We start from the raw sequence: 25,657 nt of genomic DNA, 5'->3' as shown, positions 1-25,657 counted from the left end.
ATTTTATCTTATAAAAAATGCATTATCACAATAATACTTCTTTGCAAGTTTAAAAATCTTATTTAAATCATAAAGTATTAAAAAAAGAATAAAACAATCAGTACCATCTATTCAAGAAGTCCATCATCTTCTTAAAATGTTGCTTAGTAAGTTGTAGAGAAAGACATTTGGAAGCAACATGCAATTGAAAAGAAGCTACTTGTGGTTTTACCATTTTACATTATTGATATAATTCCCCCTTAACATACAGGAATTTAAACACTATTATGTTGGTCTGAGGTACCATCATCCATTCTATGCAGCTGCAATTTGCATATTTCCAAATTCCTCTTCCTCTTCATGTGTTCTTTAAGCTGCCTGTAGTACCAGACTGAACAGATAACAATCTTTCCAGTTGCAGTGGTGACATCATCTGTATTGTTAATTTTGCTCGATAAATGGCTTTATGTTCCTGAAGCGGATGTGCAAATCCTGCATTAGGATTAATGCAGAACCGTCTTTTTCTAACATGAGTAAATGCCTCCCTATATTTCACTCCAAATGTTTCCATAATGTATGCAATAACTAAGGCTGCCTTTCTGGAAATTCCTGCATTTCCACAGACAAGAACTTTTCCTCCTGTTTGTAAACTTCCATCAATAAATTCTTTGGTCATGGGGAAAAAAGGTATTTTCAACTGGATTATTTACAATATAAAACGTAAATCATTGCTGAAAGTTTGGTTTAAAAAAGTTTTCTTCAAAGTTTTGTCTTATGCATATTACATGGGTTATTCCATTTTTCTGTAGAATAGGTAGCTTGCTTTTCATAGCTGAAGAATATGTGCCCCAAACCAAATCACTTAAGATTTCCTGCATCTCTCACCTCATGGGATAGGTCCAATCCTCAGCATCTTCTTTGCACTGTGGTAGGGTGGGAAACTCTAACCTCACATCCTTCATTGCCCCAGCCAGCTGGTTGGTGTGGTCTAAAGGGTCAGCTGGGGGTCTGGACCATAGCCATCAGGCAGATTGTGGGACTGCAAGCAGTGACTGTAGGTGACAAGAGAACTTGGGATAGGAGGGACGAAGGTCACTCATTCCCAATGACTCCAGTGGCACCAACCACAAGGCAGCTGAGCGTTGGGTGGCTTGTCCTCCGCTGCCATGCTGTTCCTCACCCCTACCCCGCCCCTTCAGCCTCTCACACTCCTAAGCAGCATGGTTCTAAGAGGGGCGAGTTTCAAAGTTGGTGTGATCTTGCAGGAAGATGGGTTTCTACAGATATCAATGAAGTCCAGAGCTTCTTCTATTCAAAGTAGACACAATAAATAATTTTTAAAACTATTAAAATTTAAAACAACAAATAACTTACCTCTGTTTATTTGTTCCTATCAGTCAAGTAAGAGACAGGAAAAGCATTAAGAAATGATGCATGTATGGGTGTGTGTGTGTGAACTAGGTTTGTGTTTTGGATGCTAGACCTACAGCATTCAGTGTAGTGTTCATGGATGACCAGAACTACTTTTCTTGCCCTAGTTTCTTCATAGACGGCTCTGACGTAAGTGTTTGATAAACTGTTCTCAATACAGCCTGCTGTTGTTCACTTGGGCTATAGGCATTAAAAAAAAAGTAATAATCTATTATCACTCCCCTTTGAATTACCAATTATCTCTCCAGCAACTTAGAAACAGACCTTCCTGCCCAAGAAAACATGTTTTCTGCTTTTATTTTTCAACTTGACAACTTTTTGACCTAAAAAAACTTTATAAACCCCAAAATATGTTTTTCTGATCAAATTCTAAATTTTGAATGTATGCAGGAATAATGTGTATTTTGTTGAATGTAGCTTGGAAATTTAAAGATTATTTTTATTTATATATAAACATATATTATTTATGGACAAAAAGTGGTTTTAAAATTCAACTATTTTAACTACTTTTATGTATTTTAGTCCTTAAGTCTACTTCCATTCACAGTACCTGAAAATTTTGCTTGGTACCAACATTTATTTTATCTTTCTGAATTTATTTCTCTTCTCCTCAACCCATCTATAAGGCATTATTAATAATAGTTATGTGATTGGTTTTCCGTATTGTTTGTTATATCTTCAGATTCATTTGGGATAATCATTATAGTCCACAATGGAAAAGTTAGGAGGAAAAATTCTATCTGAACTATTAGGCAGTAGCCTGATATACTATTATGTTATAGGGTATATGCCAAAGTTTGGATCCATGTTAAGCAATGGAAGAATGCAAACTGATGTTCAGGGTAATTGGCAGTCAGAAGACCAAATTTATAGTTCTAAATCTGCCTCAAAAATCCTTAATAAACATGGACAGTTCACTTTTCCTCTCTGATATTCTATTTGCCAATATATAAATTGAACTAATGGTATAGATGCTTCAGTTAACAAAATCTTAGAGTTGGAAGGGACCTCAGATGCTGTCTTATCTTATCCATAAGTAGATATGAATCCTTTTTATACTATTTTCATCCACTGATTATTGAGCCTTTGCTTAATGATCTCCCTGCAGGTGGAATAGGGTGGAATGGCAAGGGAAATCTGTTTTATAATTATTTCCATTTTATATATGTTTAATCATTGGAATTTTTTTTTCTTTCATCACTATTAAGTATGTCTCTTTGTAACTTCTATCCATTTCTTCCAGTTTTGCTCTCTCAAGTCAAGCAGAGTAAATCTGTTCTCTCTTTCTTAGATAGCCCTTCAAATCCATACATGTTCCTAAATGCCGTTGAGAGCTTTTTATGTCTTAGGTAAAAATCTCCAGTTCTTTCATTTGGTCTAATGGTATGTGTTCAAAGGTCCTTTCTTTTACTTTACTATGATGGGATTCCCATCCCTGCCTCAAAAGTGCAAGTTTTCTCTCTGTGCCCTTTATTGCTCCTCTCCCTGCCCTTATTTCTTCAGATAACCCACAGGGAAATATCATTGAGCCCTTTTTAAAAGCAGGCGAGTACCTCCTCCCATTCCCTAACTCCACTTCAGGACAGAATAAGAGAAGCAACAGCAAATAAGGTTTTCTAGACCATTCTATGCCTCTGCCAATGAAAGATTAATGATGACAGCATCCTCTTTTCAGATCAGTCTTAAATTAAGTTTCTCATATCCTGTGGACCTAAGAGCAAGATACTAAAAGTTTCCAATTAGGCAATGACAAATCATGTATCTATCTGCATAAATTTTCCTTGTGTTTTCATTTGGAAGAAAGTACCCTGTAGACTTTAAGACTGTTCAGAAATGAGTTGTTATTGCCAGATTTTTTTCTACTTCTTGCTAAAATTGTGGTGTAGAGTATGCCAGAAGCAAGGTCATTAATAGTAGTTGAGAGAGCTTTTGTTAAGTGACTCTGGGACCCTTCCTGTGAAAAGTCTACTATATAAATGGAAGCTAGAGTTATGTTCTCATTTAGCCTACAAGGACCAGGGGAGTTGTGGAATGTATTCTTAATTGGGTAATGTGTATAGAGGGCTTTTAGGATGGAAAGGGCTCTTCAGACAACATCTCCATTATTGTGTTCAGTTCTGGGTACCACATTTTTGAACAGGACATTGATAAGCTGTGTCATGTTCAAAATAAAGTGATGATGAAGAAAGGGAATTGAAGACCATACCATATAAGCATCTGTTTAAAAAAAACTGGGGATATTTAACCTGGAGAAGAGGAAACTCAGGGAAAGTGTGATGATATCTGGTTCTGAGGCTGTAATGTAAGGTTTAGATTTATTTTACTTAGCCTTCCAGACAGAATCAGCATTGGATGGGCATTATAGGGAAGTAGTTTGTACTCATCCCCTAAGGAAGAGCTTTCTTTTTTGAAGCATTTATTAATATTTATTTTTTGACAAGTTAACATGGTTACATAATTCATGCTCTTACTTTCCCCTTCACCCCCCCACCCCCGGCTACCCCCTTCCCCCCATGGCAGATGTGTATTTCCACTGGTTTTAACATGTGTCAGATCAAGACCTATTTCCAAATTGTTGATAGTTGCAATTGTGTGGTAGTTTCGAGTCTACATCCCCAATCATGTCTGCCTCAACCCATGTGTTCAAGCAGTTGTTTTTCTTCTGTTTCCACTCCTATAGTTCTTCCTCTGAATTTGGGTAGCGTTCTTTACCATAAATCCCTCAGAATTGTCCTGGGTCATTGCATTGCTGCTGGTACAGATAGAATGTTTACCCTGGAGTCAAGATGTGCTGAGTTCAAATCAGGCACCAGACAATTAATAATTCTATGACTCTGGGCAAGTTACTTAGCCTCTGTTTTTCAACTGTAAAATGAAGTTAATAATAGCAACCACCTCTCAAGGTTGCCGTGAGAATCAAATTACAATAATCGTAAAATTCTTATCATAGTGCCTATCACACAGTAGCACAATATTAAACGTTAGCTATTATTATTGGAATTTGTCTCAAATGAAGCTTGACTCAGTCCCTGCTAGCTAGTTTGTTCATATGTACGAATATAGGGTAAATAACCTGGTTGTTAACAATTGGATGTAGGATCCAGTTCATGGAAGTGAAAGAACAAATCCAACTTCCCTCAAAGAGCCCCAACTTATGATTTTAGTTTTAGAAGCATTGTGCCCTCTCTCTAATCAAGCTAATCAGCAATAATTAAGACACTGTATGAAATAGACGGAGTACTGGTTTTTGAATCAGGAAAATCTGGGTTCAGTTCCTTCCTCAAATAAAGACTAGGTATATAATGTGTCAATTCACTTAAAATTTTTCTGCCTCAATTTCTTTATCTATAAAATAAAGGTAATAATGTCCATAGAATTTCACAAAGTTGTCGTGAGATTTAAATGGAATCATTACATAAAGATCTCTGCAACCCTAAAAGCATAGTAGAAGAATTCCTGGTCTCCAGATTTACTTGATCAGACTTGGATAAGGAAACCTCCCAATGGAAACTCTCTATTCAACTCTCTTTTATGTATTATTTCCCCATATTAGAATGTAAACTCTTCTAGGGCAAGGACTGCTTTTTAACTTCTTTTTTTATCCCCAGTGGTTAGCCTTGTGAGCAGCTAGATCTCAATAGGTATGAATAATAACTCCCTTGATGGGGTTACATTATTCAAATTTGTTCTGCATATTTATGCTGACTTAGAACTAATTGTTTTATTAATTGTAATTATAACTTTGAATAGCACAAATTAGGATATAGGCAACCATTTCTTATGATTCATTATGTGCCTTAATCTGGAAATACCTGCATAGTAAGGATTTAATAAATGTTTATAAATTTGAAAAATACCAACTAAAACTATCAGATACATTTTGAAGTTCTTATTTTCTATCTTAGGATCAATACTGCATATTGATACCAAGGCAGAAGAGTGATAAGGACTAGGTAATTGGGTTTAAGTGATGTACCAAGGATCACATAACTAGGAAGTATCTAACACTAGATTTGAACCCAGAACTTCTCTAGGCCTGGCTCTCAATCTACTGAGCCAACTATCTGCTCCCCCCAATAAATTTTTATATACTACTATGTTTCTATAGGTATGGCACAGTATTTGATGACTATGCCTTGAGCTACTTATTTTTTTTTATCTTTTTTTGTTTCATTTTTTAGAAAAAATTTCCATGGTTACAGGATTCATGTTCTTACTTTCCCCTTAACCCAACCAAAACCTCCCACCACAGCCAAAGCACATTTCCACTGGTTTTAATATGTTTTATCTGTCAAGACCTATTTCCATATTATTGATAGTTGCATTGGTGTGGTCATTTATGGTCTACATCCCCAATCATGTCTGCATCAACCCATGTGTTCAAGCAGTTGTTTGTCTTCGGTGTTTCCACTCCTATAGTTCTTCCTCTGGATGTGGGTAGTGTTCTTTTCCATAAATTCCTCAGAATTGTCCTGGGTCATTGTATTGATGTTAGTACAGAAGTCCATTTCATTCGATTTTACCACAGTGTATCAGTCTCTGTGTACAATGTTCTTTTGGATCTGCTCCTTTCACTCTGCATCAGTTCCTGGAGGTCTTTCCAGTTCACGTGGAATTCCTCCAGTTTATTATTCCATTGAGCATAGTAGTATTCCATCACCAGCATATACCACAATTTGTTCAGCCATTCCCCAATTGAAGAGCATATTCTCGTTTTCAACTTTTTTGCCACCCCAAAAAGAGAGGCAATAAATATTTTTGTACAAGTCTTTCTATTTATGATCTCTTTGGGGGACAAACCCAGGGATGCTATGGCTGTATCAAAGGACAGGCAGTTTTTTAGAGTTTTTTGGGCACAGTTCCAAATTGCCATTCAGAATGGTTGGATCAGTTCACAACTCCACCAGCAGTGCATTAATGTCCCTATTTTGCCACATCCCCTCCAACATTCACTACTCTGCCCTGCTATCATTTTAGCCAATCTGCTAGGAGCAAGTTGTTTTGATTTGCATTTCTCTGATTATTAGAGATTTAGAACACTTTCTCATGTGCTTATTGATAGTGTTGATTTCTTTATCTGAAAATTACCTATTCAGGCCCCTTGCCCATTTATCAATTAGGGAATGGCTTGATTTTTCATACAATTGATTTATCTCTTTGTATATTTGAGTAATTAGACCCCTGTCTGAGTTTTTTGTTATAAAGATTTTTTCCCAATTTGTTGTTTCCTTTCTGATTTTGGTTGCATTGTTTTTGTTTGTACAAAACCTTTTTAATTTAATATAATCAAAATTATTTATTTTACATTTTGTAATTTTTTCTAACTCTTGCTTAGTTTTAAAATCTTTCCTTTCCCAGAGATCTGACAAGTATACTATTCTGTATTCACTTAATTTATTTACAGTTTCCTTCTTTATATTCAAGTCATTCATCCATTCTGAATTTGTCTTGGTTTGGGTGTGAGATGTTGATCTAAACCTAATCTCTTCCATATTGTTTTCAAATTTTCCCAGCAGTTTTTATCAAATAGTGGATTTTTGTCCCAAAAGTTGGGCTCTTTGCATTTATCATACACTGTCTTGCTGACATCACTTACCCCAAGTCTATTCCACTGATCCTCCCTTCTGTCTCTTAGCCAGTACCATATTGTTTTGATGACTGCTGCTTTATAGTATAATTTAATATCTGTTACTGCTTGGCCACCTTCCTTCACTTTTTTTTTCATTATTTCCCTTGATATTCTGCTTTGGCTGCATCCTATAAGTTTGGTAAGAAGTCTCATCATTGTCATTGTCTTCAATGAAATTATTGTTTCTATGATTTGTTATTACACTAAATTATTTTGGAGAATCATATTATTTAATTTCCAATTAGTTTTTGTTTGACTCTCCATATATTCTTACTAATAACTATTTTTATTGCATTATGATCTGATAAGGTTGCATTAATTATTTCTGCTTTTTTGAATTTGTTTGCCATGTTTCTATGCCCTATTACATGGTCTATCTTTGTGAATGGTCCATGTGCTGCTGAAAAGAAGGTGTATTCCTTTTTGTCTCTTTATTTTTCTCCATATATCTATTAACTCTAATTTTCTAGGGTTTCATTCACTTCTCTTATCTCTTTCTTATTTATTTTTTGGTTTGATCTATCTAGATCTGATAGGGGAAGGTTGAAGTCCCCCACTATTATAGTTTCGCTATCTATTTGATCCTTGAGCTCCACTTGCTTCTCCTTTAGAAATTTGGAAGCTATACTGTCTGGTGCATACATGTCGAGTACTGATATTTCTTCATTGTTTATACTGCTTTTTATTAGGATGTAGTTAACTCCCCTATCTCTTTTAAACATATCTATTTTTACTTTGGCTCTGTCAGAGATCATGATGGCAACCCCTGCTTTCTTTTTCTCATTTGAAGCCCAATAGATTTTGCTCCATCCTTTCATTTTTACTCTATGTATGTCTGCCTATCTCATGTGTGTTTCTTGTAAACAACATATGGTAGGATTTTTGTTTCTAATCCACTCTGCTATTTGCTTCCGTTTTATGGGAAAGTTCATCCCATTCACATTGAGTTATCATTATCAACTGTGTATTCCCAGACATTTTGATTCTCTCTCAATGTCCTGTCCTTTCTTCTTTCACTATTTCCTTCTATACCAGTGTTTTGTTTTTAATCAGTTCCTCTAACCCCCTCCCTTGTTGTACTTCCCTTTCTCCCCTCTCCCTTCTTATCCCCCTCTTATTCTTCTTTAGGATCTTTTAAAGCTACCCCCCTCCCCACCCTCTCCCTTTCTAATGTTACTTCCCTCCCCACCAGTCCTTTTGTTACTCTTCTACTTCTCTAGAGGGCAAGAATCAATTGTCTGCCCCAATGGATCTGAATATTTTCCCTCTTTAAGTTGATTTTAATGCACTTAAGTATTAAATATTTCCTCTCTCCAACCTCTTTACCCTTATAGTGTATTGGTATTCTTCCCTGTTGGCCCCATGTGCTTCTTTATGGAATATAAATTTACTCCATTTTGTTTGTTTTCCCATTTTTCTTAATATTACCTTCTTTCCCCCACTCTAGTTTTGTATATATTTATACATACATACATATACATATATACATGTGTATATATACATATCGCTTGACATTTCATCCTATGCAGTTTGTCACTGTTCTCTCTATGTAAACTTCTTCTAGTTACCCTGTTGGTAATAATAATTTTCAATATTTGCCAATATCTTCTTTTCTTCTTGGGATACAAATTGATTGAACTTATTGGGTCCCTTAAAGAAAAGATTTTTTTCCCTTTCCCCCATTCTCTTAATTACCTTATAGTGATTCTCTTGAGTTTTGTGATTGGGCAGCAAATTCTCTGTTTAAGTCTGTTTTTTTCTTTATGAATGCTTGGAAGTCCTCAATTTTATTGAATGACCATACTTTCCCCTGCAATAATAGAGTCAGTTTTGCTGGATAGTTGATTCTTGGTTGTAGACCCAGTTCTCTTGCTTTCCAGAATATTATGTTCCATGCCTTCCAGTCCTTCAATTAGATGCAGCCAGATCCTGTGTTGTCCTAGCTGTGGTTCCCTGATACCTGAATGACTTCTTTTTAGCAGCTCGTAATATTTTTTCCTTGGTCTGCTACTTTTAGAATTTGGCTATAATATTCCTGGAAGTTGTCAGTTGTGGATTAAATGTAGGAGGTGATCTGTAGATTCTTTCAATTTCCACTTTTCCCTCTTTTTCGAGAATTTCAGGGCAATTGTCTCAGATAATTTCTTGTAAGATGTTGTCTAAACATTTTCTTTTATCATGATGTTCTGGTAAACCAATAATTCTTAAATTCCTCTTCTAGCTCTGTTCTCCAGAGCTTTGGTTGAATCAATGAAGTGTTTAATATTCTCCTCAAATTTTTCATTTTTCAAATTCTGTTTTATATATTCTTGCTGCCTTGTGAAGTCATTTGCTTCTAGTTGAGTTGTGTTTTTTTTTTTTAACGATTGAATTTCATCCCTGGCTTTTTGGTCATCTTTCTCCTTCTGGTCTGATTTTCTTTGTAGATCATCTTTTGCCTTCTTTGCTTTATTTTCAAGCTGGCCAATTCTGGCTTTTAAGACTTTATTTTCTTGTTTTAGTTCATGTATTTTCTTTTCCAAATTGTCTTCAGACTCTCTTATCTCTCTTGATTGCTTTTGGAGAACCTGAAATTCTTGAGTTAGTTGAATTTTGAGATCTTCCAAAGCCTGTGTCCAATTTGGTTGGACTTCTTCTTCTTCCTCTTCTTCTATTTCTATTTCATTTACTCTCTTTTCACTTCCTTGAAAGAAGCTTTCAATTGTCATTTCTTTTCTCTTTTTCTGTTGTTTACTCATATTTTTTCCCTTTTCTGGTCTGCTAGTTTGAGCAGATGTATTTAATGATATTTGATGAAAGATCTTCCCTCATCTGGCAATGAAGGTTTGTAGTTACTTTCTCTGCCCTCTGAAGACTTCTTGTCTGTCCAATTGATGGTATTTAGCCTGTATTGATTGGATTAGTCTGTACTGCTTAGTATGCCCTGAAGCTAAAACCTCGAGATGAGAAAAAAAAAAGTTGGGGGCCAAGAAGGAGCGTTTTCACTGAGCTGAGCTGTCCAGCAGTAGAGTCCCCCTGCACTGCTGTCCTTATGTTTGAGCTGGTCTTCTTTCCTATCTTTTGTTCTCTATCTCCCTGTGAGGAAGCCAAGTGGTCTGTGGTCTGAGGTTTGGCTCTCTCTAAGCTGCCATCTTCTGGGTGTTTTTGCTGTGTTTCTCTGGTTTTGTCCTCCAGTCACCTCTCTAGTGCCTGTGTTCAAATCCCTGAGTCCACAGCCAGCAAGGCCTTTTCTCAGGCCAGTGCTCCTGCCCACCCTGAGATTTCAGGGGCCACTGGAGACTCCACACAGCACATGGGGGAGGGGAACTGGGATTCCCCTTCTATACCCTCAGACCCGACAGTTCAAGAATTCAAACCTTTTTCTTGGTGAACCTCTTTAGCTGTGCAGTAGTATGATTCCCCCCTGCTCTGTCCCGTTGTTAGATTTGTTCCTCTTTGTTCTCAAAGCTCATTGTTTTCTATCTTGGTGTGTAAGGGTGTGGATGGCTCCATCTAAGCAGCCATCTTCCCAGAATTCCTTGAGCTACCTATTTTTGCAGACTGAAAAGAGCATAGATAGTTGAATTTACTATGAATGCAGAATGGTTTGAACTCATAGACCAAAGATGTTCCAGACCATTTCTTCAGTGTCTGCTCTGGTTCCTCCAGTTACTATTTAGTCATTTATTTTTCAAAATTATTTTTTTAATTCCTCAGAATATAAGAATCATTCATTGTGGTATGTTTAAAAATATGTAGTGAATGTATGCTTAAAAAACTCAGAAATTTCTGATCAAGCATCATGTTTCATCTTTGCAGCTCTCAGCTTCCCTCACAAGATTAGGGAAACCATTATTTTACTTACCTGATCACCTCCTTCTTTGCTTTGTCAAAAATCCCATAACCCCCCAAAAATTATCTGAATGGAAAAATTCTCAAGTTAGGAAACCAAAGATAAACATTTTTTTAAAATAAAAATCAATTTTCCTGATGTTCCATATCTTCTCTCTGTTTTTCCATTTTTTATTGTAAAATGAACAAACTAGAACCTTCAACCTTGGTGAAGTGCTGTTAAGGACAATCTGGCTATGATTGCCACATTTAAGAGTCCAGTAGAGGCAGCTAGGTGGTTCAATGGATAGTGTTACAGGAATGGAGAGAAGTTCAAATGTGTCCCCAAACATATCTTAGCTGTATGACCCTGGCCAAATCGATTAACCTCATTTGCTTAGCTTTTCTTTCTTGGAACCAATACTTTGTAAAAATTCTAAAGCAGAAGGTAAGGGTTTTTTTTAAAGAATTAAATATATAGCAAAACCTTACTATAGCACGAGTGACAAGGACATGCAACAATTCTATGTAAACTCTTGGTAGGCTTCATATCTAAAGATCTGCCCCCTTCTGTTTTGTTGCTGTTATATCCACAGGCATTGAGCAATGAGGAGTGGAAAAGGAATTATATGGGTAGACTGAATTTTGGGCAGTTAGGTAATAACACAGTATCACAAACAATAGAAATATAAGGTACATTGGACAACATTTAGTTTAATCTCTTCATTTTACAAAAGAGGATGCAGAAGTGATTTGTCCAACTTCACAGAACCTCTAAGTAATGGAGTTGGAATTCAAAGCCAGGTCTTATGATTTGAAATCCACTTCCTTTTCCATTACATAGTCTTTTTCCTTTCTGCAGTTTATGTCTTACTCCTTAGATAGGATAAATCCTTCTATGTTGTGACTCCTACAGCTACCAGGAAAGCAGAGATTAACAAGTGCCACACCCCCAATGGGAGTTCCTTAGCCACCTGACTGCTTCTGGCTCAAAAATACAACAGATCAGATAACCTGGAATTCAGGGTGCATCATTCTGCCACACACATAGCAGCTCAATTAACTTTCCAACTGTTACAATTAAAATATGCAAGACACTGGTTTGGGGTAAAAAAAACAATTTATTGATTAGGTAAACCCCAAAGATCCTTCAACTGATCTATAAATCCAGTTTGAGAGCTTATTATTCAGTCCCTCCAAATATATCCCAGGATACCTCTGATTGGTGAATACTTAGTGAGCAGGTTGCTCATTTATTTTGTATTTTTATTTTTATAAATTTATATGTTGTCTACACTCCCATTAGAAAGTAGGTTCTGTGGGGGCAATTTTTCTTTTTATTCCCATCACCTAACATAGAATGACACACATTGTTTTTCAGTCATTTCAGTCATGTCCAACTCTTTGTAACCTCTTTAGTGCTTTTCGTGGCAAAGAAACTATAATGGCTTGTCATTTTCTTCTCTAGCTAATTTTACAAAGGAGGAAACTGAGGCAAACAGAGTTATGTGATTTGTCTAGGGACATACATCTAGTAAATGTCTGAGGCCAACTTTGAACACAGGCAGATGAATCTTTCTGACTTGGGCCCAATGTTCTATCCATTGTGCCACCTAGATGCCTATAGGCTTTTACTAAATATTTGTTGATTAATTGGAAGAAAATCTCAGTGGAGAATGGGGAACAACTCAGCACTCCTAGAATTCTCTTCCTTCTAAACACATCTGAATAGACATGGTTTCCAACAAAGCTTAATAGAAATCATAGTAAATTAGAGAGCATTTAATAGTTTTTCCATACTTTATTTCACTTGACTTTTTTATATTCATTCAATGACACATCTTTAATGAGACCATTTGTCATATAGAGAAGCAAATTATCTGATTAAAGTAGAAAGGGAAGTGAGATACAAAAGAAATGTAGGGCGTGATATTATTTTGCTGCTGATTCAGAGTATTTGTGGAAAAACACTAGAGTTGTCAAGTGACTTGCTCAAGGTCACTTAGTGAATAGTGGAAAACCCTGGAACTAAAAACCTAAATGCCCTCATTCAGTCCAGCATACTTTCCATTATAATGAGTCCATCTTCTTTCACCTTTCTCTTTTACTTTGTGATTTTGGTCTTAGGTGAAGATTCTTGCAGACTGGCAGAAAACCCATGGAAAATTTCCCTGAGTTTTCACAGGTTTTAAGTTCTACAATTTGCTTTATCTTTATAACATTATTAGTAACTCACTTAACATCATGCATTCATTTAACTTCTAGCCATTTTTTCAAAGCCATTGTATGGAGTTAGGTAATCATACTCTTTTTTTTTCTCCTGGACAAAGAAACATAACTAAATTTAAACAGTCTCTGAGCTTTTTTTTATTTTGAAAGGGAATAAACATTCAAGAAAACATAATCATTCTTGCTTCTTCTTCAACAGGCACATCCAATTCAGCCCTTATATATCATCAAACACTTATGATTCTAAACAATTAATCATGTAACCTTTACACCGTGGGGAGCTCCAAAAGGAAAAGGGAGAAACAGAATTGACTTACCCAACTCAAATATATACTATACAACAGATCAATATATAATGATTTTTTAAAACTGTTCTATATACTCATCCCCAAGGCATTCAATCTAATCACTGTAGTTTTATTGTACAAAGCAGTAGTGGACTATTGCAACTGAAAATGATCATAGAAGCCAAAGTGGGAGAGATATGCAAGCAAATGAAATTCTAATATATGAGGAAGTTAGATATGTAGCGTCGTTGTTATTGAGTTGTTTTAATCATATTCAACTCTTCATGACCCTGTTTGGGGTTTTCTTGGCAAAGAGACTGGAGTAGCTTATCATTTCCTTTTCCAACTTGTTTTACAGATGAGGAATTGAAGCATACAGGGTTAAGTGATTTGCCCAGTTCAGGCTAGTAAATGTCTGAGGCTGATTTGAACTCAGGAAGATGAAGCTTCCTAACTTCAGACCTAGCACTCTATCTACTAGGTGCCTTGGATATGTAGGGTGAGGATTAGAATTAAGCCACAATAATTAATTATATACAGGTAAGATGAAAAAATCCATTAGCATTGGAAAAATGGAAAATAATAGTCAAGTCATTGCCATACTAGCTGACTAAATAAGATGCCTTAAATATAATCCAGGGTAATAAAATTACTATAAAAAGGGAATAGCAAAGAGGTTAAGGATTTATAAAGTATCTATTATGTCCCAGGCACTGTGCTAAGCAGTTTACAAAAATTGTTTCTTTTGATCCTCACAGCAATCCTGAGACCTAAGTACCAATATCATCCTTGTTTTATAGTTGAGGAAACTGAGTCAAAAAGAAGTAAAAAAGGTGACTTGTCTAGGGTAATATAGCCAAAAATATTTTGAGACTCGATTTGAATTAAGATCTTTCTTACTCGAGATTCAGTACTCTGTCCACTTTGCCCACTTTTATATTTAATAAATCTCACTCTTCAAAGGTCTCTTCTTTTTCTCAAATGATATTTTCTTTAGGCATATCTACTCATTTTTTAAATAACTCTACTTATAATGTGAAAGGTTAGAGAACCATACTCGTTATTTTCCAAAAAATATCAACCAAACACTCAACAACATTTATCAAATAAATATTATATGTCTGGTACTTTAGGCAAAAGGTATATAATTACCAAAGTGAGACATACCTTGCCCTTGAGGAGCTTATATTATGTTTTGGGGAAAGCAGAGAGGAAACAGCCTGTTCATAAATAAATATTGTGTGTTGAATTTGTACAAAATAGATGATTTGGATGTGACAAGTCCTTCCAACCAAATCAGAAAAGGATTCTTAAAAGAATATTCATTTCAACTACTCATTTTCTGAGGATCTGAATTTAGTTCTTCCTGACTTCAGACCCAGCATTTTATCCACTAAAGCTACAATGATAACAACTGACAGTATTATCGAATAGATAAAGTATTGACCTCAAATTTTGAAGGTCTGCTGACACATAGTGATCATGTCACCCTGGCCAAGTCACTTAAACACTCAGTGCCCCAGGGAATGGCTTAAGATTATAAATTTCATAGCAAATGTTGATTTGCATTAGTAGATATCATTTCCTCACCCAGAATACCTAGTACCAATGAATTCGCAGGTTTTAAACCCTCTAATATCTATTCTTCCTCCTACAAACAAACAAAAAAAAGTTCTTATTTTCTATTGAGCTCATTTTGTCTTCTCTAAGGAGTGAAGGCAAAGTTTGTTTTCAGATTTAAAAGTCTGATTCTATGTATCCTTTTGGAGAGTTTAGAGTTCAATTGGACTCTAGTATATAAACCATATTTTCCTTGAATATAGTCTTAATTTATCCTATAATAGAATATTAATGAAATTGATTCCTTTTAGGAAAGTAAACTTAGTCACTGATATTTTTATTTCCTTTGTTTAGAATAGGTGTTTCAGATGCAAATAAAAGTAGTGCTCCCGTAAGGTCACATATTAGGATTTTTGTTGTATTCGTTTTGGCATTTATCCCAAATTTTGAACCTTGTTGTTAAAAGGAGCATTTACTTTCAAACACCTGTGCCCTAGGTCATAAATAAAAATCACTTACTAACAACCACCACTGAGCCCAAAAAATGACATTTTCCACATATTTGCAATCCTTTCACTCTGGAAATAGCATAAAATTGAGCTAGACCAAGCGTTTCATGAAGCAGACTGGCTTCATGAATCTTTGTTGCTCTGCTTTCCAACTAGCCTTGATGAGAATCCTCAACCTAAAATAGTAGGAATGAATTATAAAAGTTGTAGAAATGACAACTGAATTGCCTGTAAAGTTTTAAAATGTTTTGAAGAAGAAGAAGAGTATAATTCAAGGCTTTAGGTTGAGCTAAAATACTACTCAGAGAATTGAGAACATTTTTCTAAAATCATCAAAGATATCTAGATATTTTTGTTTTGAAAAAAAAAAGTCATTAACAAGGAAGTTGGTCTCCCAGGCTGGAAGACCTGTATTCAAGTCTTGCCAATAATATAATAAATATAATATTACATAACATTATAATATGATATGGTATGATATGATATGATATGATATGATATGATATGGTATGGTATGGTATGATATGATACAATACAATACAATATAACAATAGGCAATTCACTTAATATCTTTTATAATTCTAGGCATATCTGAGAGGCATCTAAATGGCAGAGTGGTTAGTGAACAAGGTTTGGAATCAAGAAAACCCAAGTTCAAATCCTTCTGATGACCTTAGACAAATTGCTAGCCTCTCTGACTCAGTTTTCTCATCTCTAAAATGTTGATAATTTTTGTACCTCTTTCACAGGGTTGTAAAGATAAAATGAGAATTTATAGCATATATACATATAGTAGGTACTTCATCTTTTTAAAATTCATTTTCATTTTTTCTATTAACAAGAATTATTTTTAACCCCTCAATATGCATAAACATCTATCGCCTCCATCACTGAAAAATAAAAATAAAAACAAAACCCTTGAAAAAATATATAGTCAAGCAAAACAAACACACATAGAGCCTTAATACAAAAGGCATATGCCATATTTTGGACCTCAAGTCCATCAGGTTTCTATCAGAAGAAAGGTAGCATATTTAGTCTTTTTCAAAAGCCAAAGATCCCTACTTCTGTTCTTTTATAATGTTTAGTGATGTGACTTTTATACTATTAATACCTTATTGGAGTTCATTGTGACATATGATGTAAGTTTATGGTTTAAGTCTAATTTCTGCCCAAATGCTTTCTACTTTTCTTTGTATTTAAAAGTCTCTCTCTCTCTCTCTCTCTCTCTCTCTCTCTCTCTCTCTCTCTCTCTCTCTCTCTCTCTCTCNCACTCAGTTGTCAAATTTGTCATCTTTGAGTGCCAATGGGACTATGGCATATTTCCATTCAATAAATTCAAATGACTAGTCCTCTCAGGATCAAATATGAAATCCTCTGTATTGACTTCCAAAGCCTTTTACCACCCAGGCCCTTTCTACCTTTCCCATTTTCTTATGTCTTATTCCTTCTAAATACTCAGCAATACAGGGACACTACCTTCCTTACTGTTTCTAATACATGATACTCCATCATGCTTAGAGTGTTTTCCCTCTTCACCTCCACTTTCTGGCTTTCTTGGCTTCTTTCAAGTCTCAGCCAAAGACCCACCTTTTGAAAAAAAGTCTTTCCTATTTCTCCTTAATCTTTCTATCTTCCTTCCAAGATTATTCCCCATATATATATATATATATGTATATATATATTTTAATTTTCAGATTACAAGTCAATATAATTTCTTAATATTTGTTTCTTGTATTTTGAAGTCTGTGTTTTTTTTCCTCTTACTCCCACCCTTGTCCCCTCCACAGGAAAGTAAGTAATATGGTAAAGGTCACACATCTATTATTAGATAATATTTATTTCCATGTTCGTCATGTTGTGAAAGAAGACATATAATATTTACCATAGAGAAAAATTCATGGCAGAAATGAAATAAAGAATGGTATGTTTGAATTTGCACTTGTGCTCGATTGTTCCTTCTATGTGGTGGATATCCTTTTTTTTTTTTTTTTTTTTTTGCTATGAGTCTCTTGGAGTTGTTCTAGATCATTGCCTTGTTAATAAGAGTTAAGTCATTCACAGTTGATCATTACAATTATTGTTATTTCTGTGCACAGCATTCTACTGGGTCTGTTCACTTCTCTTTGCATCACTTTACATAAAAGTCAAGGCTTTTTGCGATCATCTTGTATGTCATTTCTTATGGCACAAAATATACCTTGGCTTACTCAGCCATCACCCAATTGATGGACATCCTTTCAATTTCCAGTTCTTTGGTAACACAAAAAGAGCTGCTCTAAATATTTTTGTACAAGTTCTTTCTTCCATTTTTAATAGACCTAGTAGTGGTATCATTGGGTCAAAGGATAGGCACAGTTTTGTGACCCTATGGACATGGTTCAAGATTGCTTTCCAGACTGTTTATATCAATTCACAGCTCCAACAGCAGGGTGTTAGTGTCCCAATTTTTCCACATTCCCTCCAGCATTTATCATTTTCCTTTTTTGTCATAGTAGCCAGAACAGTGTCTAAGCTTCTTATATTACAAGGATGAATACTGTATCTGAGAGAGGGAAGTGATTCACCTTTGGTTCAATAGTTAGTAACTGGCAAAATTGAAAAAGCAGTCTCTAGAATTCTGGGAAAATTCATATGTAATAGTGTTTGTAGTGTTTTTTAAACCATTAAAATGCTAACATACTTTGTAAATTCTTTCCATTTATTCATTGTAAGTTTCTTACCTAAATATATGAATATGGAAGCTTTTTTCCATTTATGAATTAAGTACAATGTTGTTTAAAAGCATAGTTCCTAGCTGTTTAAATATAGACCCTAATCTAATTTATCTTGTTTCATACAACCCCCTCTGAATTGCATTTTCATAGGGCATTGTGATTAGAAGTCACTGTACTTCAAAACTTGATAATTGTTCCCTTTTTACTCTCTGTTCAGATTTTTTTTTCTAGTCTCAATCTCAAAGTTAGGGAGAAAAAAAACCTTTCAAAGTATCTGGGGACCTTACCTCAGTGGTGCAATTCCAGTTGTCTTTTATCAACCAAAATGACATTCTACAGTATTTATGGTCTCCTTCCTCACTTGGTTTTCTTGATAAAACTTTATTTTTTCTTCTCTATCATACTAAAACAAAGTCAAGGGGGGAGTAATGTTGGTGTTGACAGTAAATCAGGTTTGATTTTGGTTTGGTTTAGTTTTCATTGTTATAGCGTTACATTTCCAAGGAGCTCCAGGCAAGACACAGACATACAAGAGTTATATATCGATCCATCCTTCTGGTTTTCCTGCATGATGTATAAGCTTTATTCTTCTGTTTGTATGGATAGCATTTAAATCAAACAAAGATGTAGAGAGAGTATCTGATATGTGGTAGGGTAAGAAGAAAAGAATGAAGGTTAAAGAGAAGGAAAACAATGTGAATTTAAGAGCACGGTGATTTTTTTCTCAGAGGATGAGATTGATGTTTTTAAATCAAATTTAAATCAACATTTTAAAAAATTGATATTTTTAAATTTAAGTGTTCTTAAATTTATAAATTTGAATAATAATGCTAATTTGTGGCTTTCAAAGTCCATATGTGGCCTACAGGTATCTATTTCTATTTGAGTTTGACTCTTCTAGTATAGAAGATATCTAGAGTTGTTTATAAATCTTTCCAAAAACATGGAGCTGCTATATGGTCCATAAATCACTCCAAGGAACTTTTTACATCCCAACATTACTATCACAAAGCCACTCCAGATAGAAGAAGGAGATTTAATTCTATGATCCTCTGTACAAAATTCTGATGATATCAAAGTTAGCAAAGCATAAGTCCTATACATATGATTTTATTGCTACAAGAAATGTGAGCAAACACCTTCTACCAGTGTCTGTTGGCACATCTCGGTAACTTCTAGTGTTGACGTGTAGCCTTGAACATGAGAGGCTTAAGTGATTTATTCAGGGTCACAAAGCTAGTATTTGTCAAGGGTGAGATTTGAACATAGGTCTACCTTATAACTTAGAGGCCAATGCCATATATAACCAAAATTCTCCTGAATTTTTTTTCTTGTTTCCTCCTTGTCTGGCAATAAGTTATTGTAAATAAATAAACATAAAAGCTATTGAAGAGAGATAACATTGTACAGTAAATAGAATTTGTCTTGGAGTCAGGAAAATTTGGTTTCAAGTCTGGCCTCTTGACACACATTTAACTATATGAGCCGGAAAAAAAATCACTTAACCTCTTAGTAGCTAGCCAATTCTCTAACACTTTCAGTTGAAGAGAAAGTGTTTAGGAAGTCCCATACTTAGTGAACAATTGTGCTGCTAAAATCATTTGTTGTTGCTGTTCAGTCATTCTTCAATCATATCTGACCCTTTGTGACCCTAGATGGGGTTCTCTTGGCAAGGATACCAAAGTGGTTTGCCATTTCGTTCTATTTTACACCTTTTACAGGTGGGGAAATTGAGGCAAATGGGGTTAAGTGACTTGACCAGGGACACACAACTAATAAAAAACTGAGGCTAGACTTGAACTCAAGTTTTCCTGACTTTAGAACTAACTTTCTATCCATTGTATTACCTATATGTCACACTAAAATCATGAATCTTGTTTAAAAGTAAAAAAAATACTTTTGAAGGGAAAGAGGTAAGATCAAAGAATTCAGAGCTAGACCAGACTCTCTCCTTCATATAATGTTCAGGGTTAATTAAAAAATAAAGAGCAGAAGTATATGAATTAAGATAAAGTTGATTGTTTTGAATTCATAAAGGTAAAGTAGATTAAGTCCTTAGAGAATTGTTATGAATAGAAAGCAATTAGGAATCGAATACTAGTCAGGAGTTTTTGTTTAGGAATTTGGTAAGAGCTATTTATCCAGAATATCATCTTTATGTTTTCTATGTTCCAGTTAACTTGCTTTTTTCATATTTAATCAATCAAATTTAACTGTCTATTGTGGATTTGAATTCACTTTTGTAATAGATATTAAGAGACATTGTCTTTTAAACTTAGAAGAGAATGTAACCAATTTTAACATGCTGAAGATATTTAGTGGGTAGATTTTAGAAGAAGAAATAATATATTTCTCAAAATCTCACAATCCCTACATTTATTTTTGTTTATTTACCAAATGTCACATACTTATTTATTTTCTATCTTCATCTTCTCAGAATATTGTTATTTAGATAAATGGTTTTAATCATAAGCTCTACTGATAAATTAAATTTATCAAAGAACCAAATTGCTGATCTTTTGGCCCATTTTTTAATATGCTGTCAGTTTTTTACCTCATCGCCATATTTACAATATGGCATAAATTTGTTTGCTATCTTATGTTTATAAATCCATACTGATCATATACAATATTAATAGCATCATTTCATTATAGTAATAACTACTCATTTTGTAGACCATAAGTTTAGATCTGGGAATGACATTAGCCATAATCTTTTCATTTTACACATGATGAAACTGAGGCCCAAAGAGGTTGTGACTACTCAGATTAAACAGTAAATAGCAGAACCAGGATTCCTATGCCAAACGTCCATCATGCACCTCTTCTTAGAAGCAGGTAGTCATGTCCAAAGAGTTTAAAGGACTCACCAAAGTTGACCTAAATCATTAGAAATCAGGAACTAAAATCTAAATCTCCCAACTCACATTTCAGTATTATTTGTGCTGGTTTGTCCTGCTCTGTTGTATTCACCTATTTCCTTTGGGTATTTTAGATATAAGATTCAACAAATATTTATTATGCACCTATTAAGGAAATAACACTCAACTTTTGGAATATGAAGAAAGAATGATGACAAAATCCAATGTCCCTTTAAAAGCTTCAATTTTTTATAGAATGTCAAAAACACAAAAGATATAATTTAAAATAAAATATAAAAAATTTTAAGGGCAAACAGAGTGCTCTCTACCACTATTCTAACAATAAGCTCCCTTAGAGAAGGGATAGTTTTTTTTTTTATATATATATATTTGTATACCTAGTGTTTTGCACAGTGCCTGGCATGGAAGAAGAGTTAACAAATATTTTTAATTCATTCAATTAACCATTCATCCAAAGATGGATTGTCAAATTCCTCTCAGTTGGTGGGTTGAGAGGAGGCTCTATAGAAAAGTAGGAGCCTAAATTTCTGGTTTAAGGAAGAGGATTTCAAGAGGTGAAAGTAAGTAGAAGGGATACATTACAGGCATTTAGCACTGGAGAATTAGACAAGTAATGGTAGTGAGGTGTCCAAGGTTGGAATGAGTTTGTCAAGATTAGAATGTGATAAATATGGCAAGAAAGGTTAATGACAAATTATAGGTGGTAAACAATGGCATCTTATTTATGGTATTATGACCGAATGATAAAGGTTCCAGTAGACGTGATTGTCTATAGTAAAATTCAATTTTCTTTTTCAGGCAATTATATTTATTCCTTTAATAAAAACAAAGTCCTCATATTATTGACACATAATAATGTAGCTCTGACTCTGGATAAGACAAAGCCAATGAAGCATAGAGTTTCTACCAAGATGGAATGATGTCAATTGTAATAAAAATGTAAAAGTGTCCTTTCTGACCAATGACCAGCCAAATTAAACATACCTGTAAGAGTAACACCACAATGTAAGTAGGCTGAACAGTAGATGATAAATTCTTTGGCCATGGCAACCCATCAAATAAAGAAAATTATAAAATGGATCGCAGTCCTGCGATAATAATGTAGTGCAAAGTAGAGAGCAGAGGACGCTGAGAACCACACAGCTTTTGGACCATCCGTAAATATTGATTCAACTTTTGATAATCTAAATGTGAAAGATGTGCTCAATGATGAATGAATTCACATGCTACTGGAGGAACTGAACCACATCAATATTGACATTCTCACTATAAATGAAACCAGAAGAAATAAAGAAGCTGCAGTTAAATGAAAGGGCAGTTCACTGCTTCTCCTTGAGAGATGAACAAAACAGTTCATAGAATTGTAGATTTAGAGCTGAAAGGGACCTTGGAGGCCACCTAGTTTAAGGCTTTCATTTTGTATTTAAGGATACTGAAGGCCTGAGAAGTTAAATTACTTACTTAAGGCCATCCATGCAGTAAGTGACAGGCAGTATTTGAAACCTAATGTCTTACACCAAAACCAGTGCTCTCTGCATTTGTACTATGCTATCTTTCTAGTGGCAGCTCTAGTTTTATCATGTACCTAAACACAACAAAAAACATCACTTCAAGAGATGCAGTTTAAGGAAAATGATCACTATCTGTATAATGGAAACTTATGTAATGAAACAATCAACATATATTTGTACCAGTCACCCAATGCCAAAAATAAAGAATCATTCTCTGTCCTCAAAGAGATTATGTACATATAGAATATATATTTATACATAACTACATTATGAATAAATATATACAATATAAAACATACATAAATAAGTACAGAATATATATAAAAATACATACGGCAATTTGGCAAAGAAAAGGCACCAGGAGCTGGGAGGATAGTGAGAAAAAGCTTAATGGCAAAAAGATTTTAAGGGAGAGAGAGATGAGAAGGAAATGCATTCTAGGGAATTGTAGAGCCACTGCAAATGCAGAGAGGAAATTGTGTTAATGTGTGGGTGAATAATTTGGATAGCATCAACTTCTAAGAGGAGGTTGCTACAATATTTGTTGGAGAGGTTGAACTACAGAAATTCTACCAAGAGCATAATAAAACCCTCTAAACAAAGTAAACTTTATAATCAGTTAAGATGAGAAATAAAAAGAGGCCAAAAGGCTTACAGGTTACCCAAATATTTTCTTCCTGAGTGTTCTGGGTTCTTTTTTTCTAGAAAAAAAATATTTTAGAAGTCACTAAGAAAGCACTTAACAACATCACAATAAATAAACAAATGAATAAGTAAATAAATAATTAGATAGCTGAATAAATAAGTAAATGAATTGACTTGTCAGAGAAGATAACTAAGTAAGCTAATTTTAGAATATAACAGATTCCAAAAGAAATAGATTTTCCAGCATTCCTATAATGATCCATTAACATTGACAGTAAAATTAGAAATAACATATCTGATGGTCTGATATTAAATGTGTTTTATGAAAAAGTAGAAATGACCACCAAAGAGTTGAGGTCAGGAAAAGGCAATAGAGCAGACAAAGTACTCATTACTATGGAGTTAAGAAGGCTGTAGTTCAAATTCCACCTAGAGTACTTATTAGGTATTGGCTCACTGGCAAGCCTCTTAATGACTTGGAGACTGAGATTGGTCACCTTTCTTTTTTTTTAAATTTAAACATTTATTAATATTCATTTTAACATGGTTACCTGATTCATGCTCCTACTTTCCCCTTCACCCCCCGCACTCTCCCCACCCATGATCGATGCACATTTACACTGGTTTTGTCATGTGTCCTTGATCAAGACCTATTTCCAAATTGCTGATAGTTGCATTGGTGTGGTAGTTTCGAGACTACATCCTCAATCATGTCCACCCCGACCCATGCGTTCAAGCAGTTGTTTTTCTTATATGTTTCCTCTCCTGCAGTCCTTCCTCTGAATGTGGGCAGCATCTTTACCATAAATCCCTCAGAATTGTCCTGGGTCATTGTATTGCTGCTGGTAAAGAAGTCCATTACATTCGATTTTACCACAGTATATCAGTCTCTGTGTACAATGTTCTTCTGGCTCTGCTCCTTTCGCTCTGCATCAGATCCCGGAGGTCTCTCCAGTTCACCTGGAACTCCTCCAGTTTATTATTCCTTTTAGCACAATAGTATTCCATCACCCGCATATACCACAATTTGTTCAGCCATTCCCCAATTGAAGGGTATACCCTTGCTTTCCAGTTTTTTGCCACCACAAAAAATACAGCTATAAATATTTTTGTGGAAGTCTGTTTATCTATGATCTCTTTGGGGTACAATCCCAGAAATGGTATGGCTGGATCAAAGGACAGGCATTCTTTTATCGCTCTTTGGGCATAGTTCCAAATTGCCATCCAGAATGGTTGGATCAGTTCACAACTCCACCTGCAATGCATTAATGTCCCAATTTTGCCACATCCCCTCCAACATTCATTACTCTCCCCTTCTTTCATTTTAGCCAATCTGCTAGGTGTGAGGTGATACCTCAGAGTTGTTTTGATTTGCATTTCTCTAATTATTAGAGATTTGGAACACTTTCTCATGTGCTTATGGATACTTTTGATTTCTTTACCTGAAAATTGCCTATTCATGTCTCTTGCCCATTTATCAATTGGGGAATGGCTTGATTTTTTATACAATTGCTTTAACTCCTTGTATATTTGAGTAATTAGACCCCTGTCAGAGTTTTTCGTTATAAAGATTTTTTCCCAATTTGTTGTTTCCCTTCTGATTTTGACTACATTGTTTTTGTTTGTACAAAAGCTTTTTAGTTTAATATAATCAAAACCATTTAATTTACATTTTGTAATTTTCTCTAACTCTTGCTTGGTTTTAAAGTCTTTCCTTTCCCACAGATCTGACAAGTATATTATTCTGTGTTCACTTAACTCATTTATAGTTTCCCTCTTTATATTCAAGTTGTTCACCCATTCTGAATTTATCTTGGTGTAGGGTGTGAGATGTTGATCTAGACCTAATCTCTCCCATATTATTTTCCAAATTTCCCAGCGGTTTTTGTCAAATAGTGGATTCCTGTCCCAAAAGTTGGGCTCTTTGGGTTTATCATGCACTGTCTTGCTGATGTCATTTACCCCAAGTCTATTCCACTGATCCTCCTCTCTGTCTCTTAGCCAGTACCATATTGTTTTGATGACTGCTGCTTTATAGTATAGTTTAATATCTGGTACTGCTAGGCCCCCTCCTTCACATTTTTTTCATTATTTCCCTTGATATTCTTGATCTTTTGTTATTCCAAATGAAAATTGTTATAGTTTTTTCTAATTCAGTAAAGAAGTTTTTTGGTAGCTTGATAGGTATGGCGCTAAATAGGTAAATTAATTTGGGTAGAATTGTCATTTTTATTATGTTAGCTCATCCTACCCATGAGCAATCAATGGTTTTCCAATTGTTTAGATCCAGTTTTATTTGTTTGGAAAGTGTTTTGTAGTTGTTTTCGTATAATTGCTGTGTTTGTTTTGGTAGATAGATTCCTAAGTATTTTATATTGTCTAGGGTGATTTTGAATGGTGTTTCTCTTTCTACTTCTTGCTGCTCTAATGTGTTGGAGATGTATAGAAATGGTGATGATTTATGTGCA

At 34.8% G+C, this 25,657-nt stretch overlaps 1 pseudogene; it reads right to left on the bottom strand.

The window, feature by feature from the left end:
• Window positions 1–285: 285 nt before the first annotated feature.
• On the bottom strand, window positions 286–941 carry LOC123234919 (annotated as a pseudogene).
• Between the last annotated feature and the right edge of the window lie 24,716 nt (window positions 942–25,657).

The sequence above is a fragment of the Gracilinanus agilis genome, chromosome 2 (genome assembly GCF_016433145.1).
Source record: "Gracilinanus agilis isolate LMUSP501 chromosome 2, AgileGrace, whole genome shotgun sequence".
NCBI classification, from domain to species: domain Eukaryota; kingdom Metazoa; phylum Chordata; class Mammalia; order Didelphimorphia; family Didelphidae; genus Gracilinanus; species Gracilinanus agilis.
The sequence above is the reverse complement of the archived record's forward strand: the minus strand, read 5'-3'. Positions and strand labels throughout refer to the sequence as shown.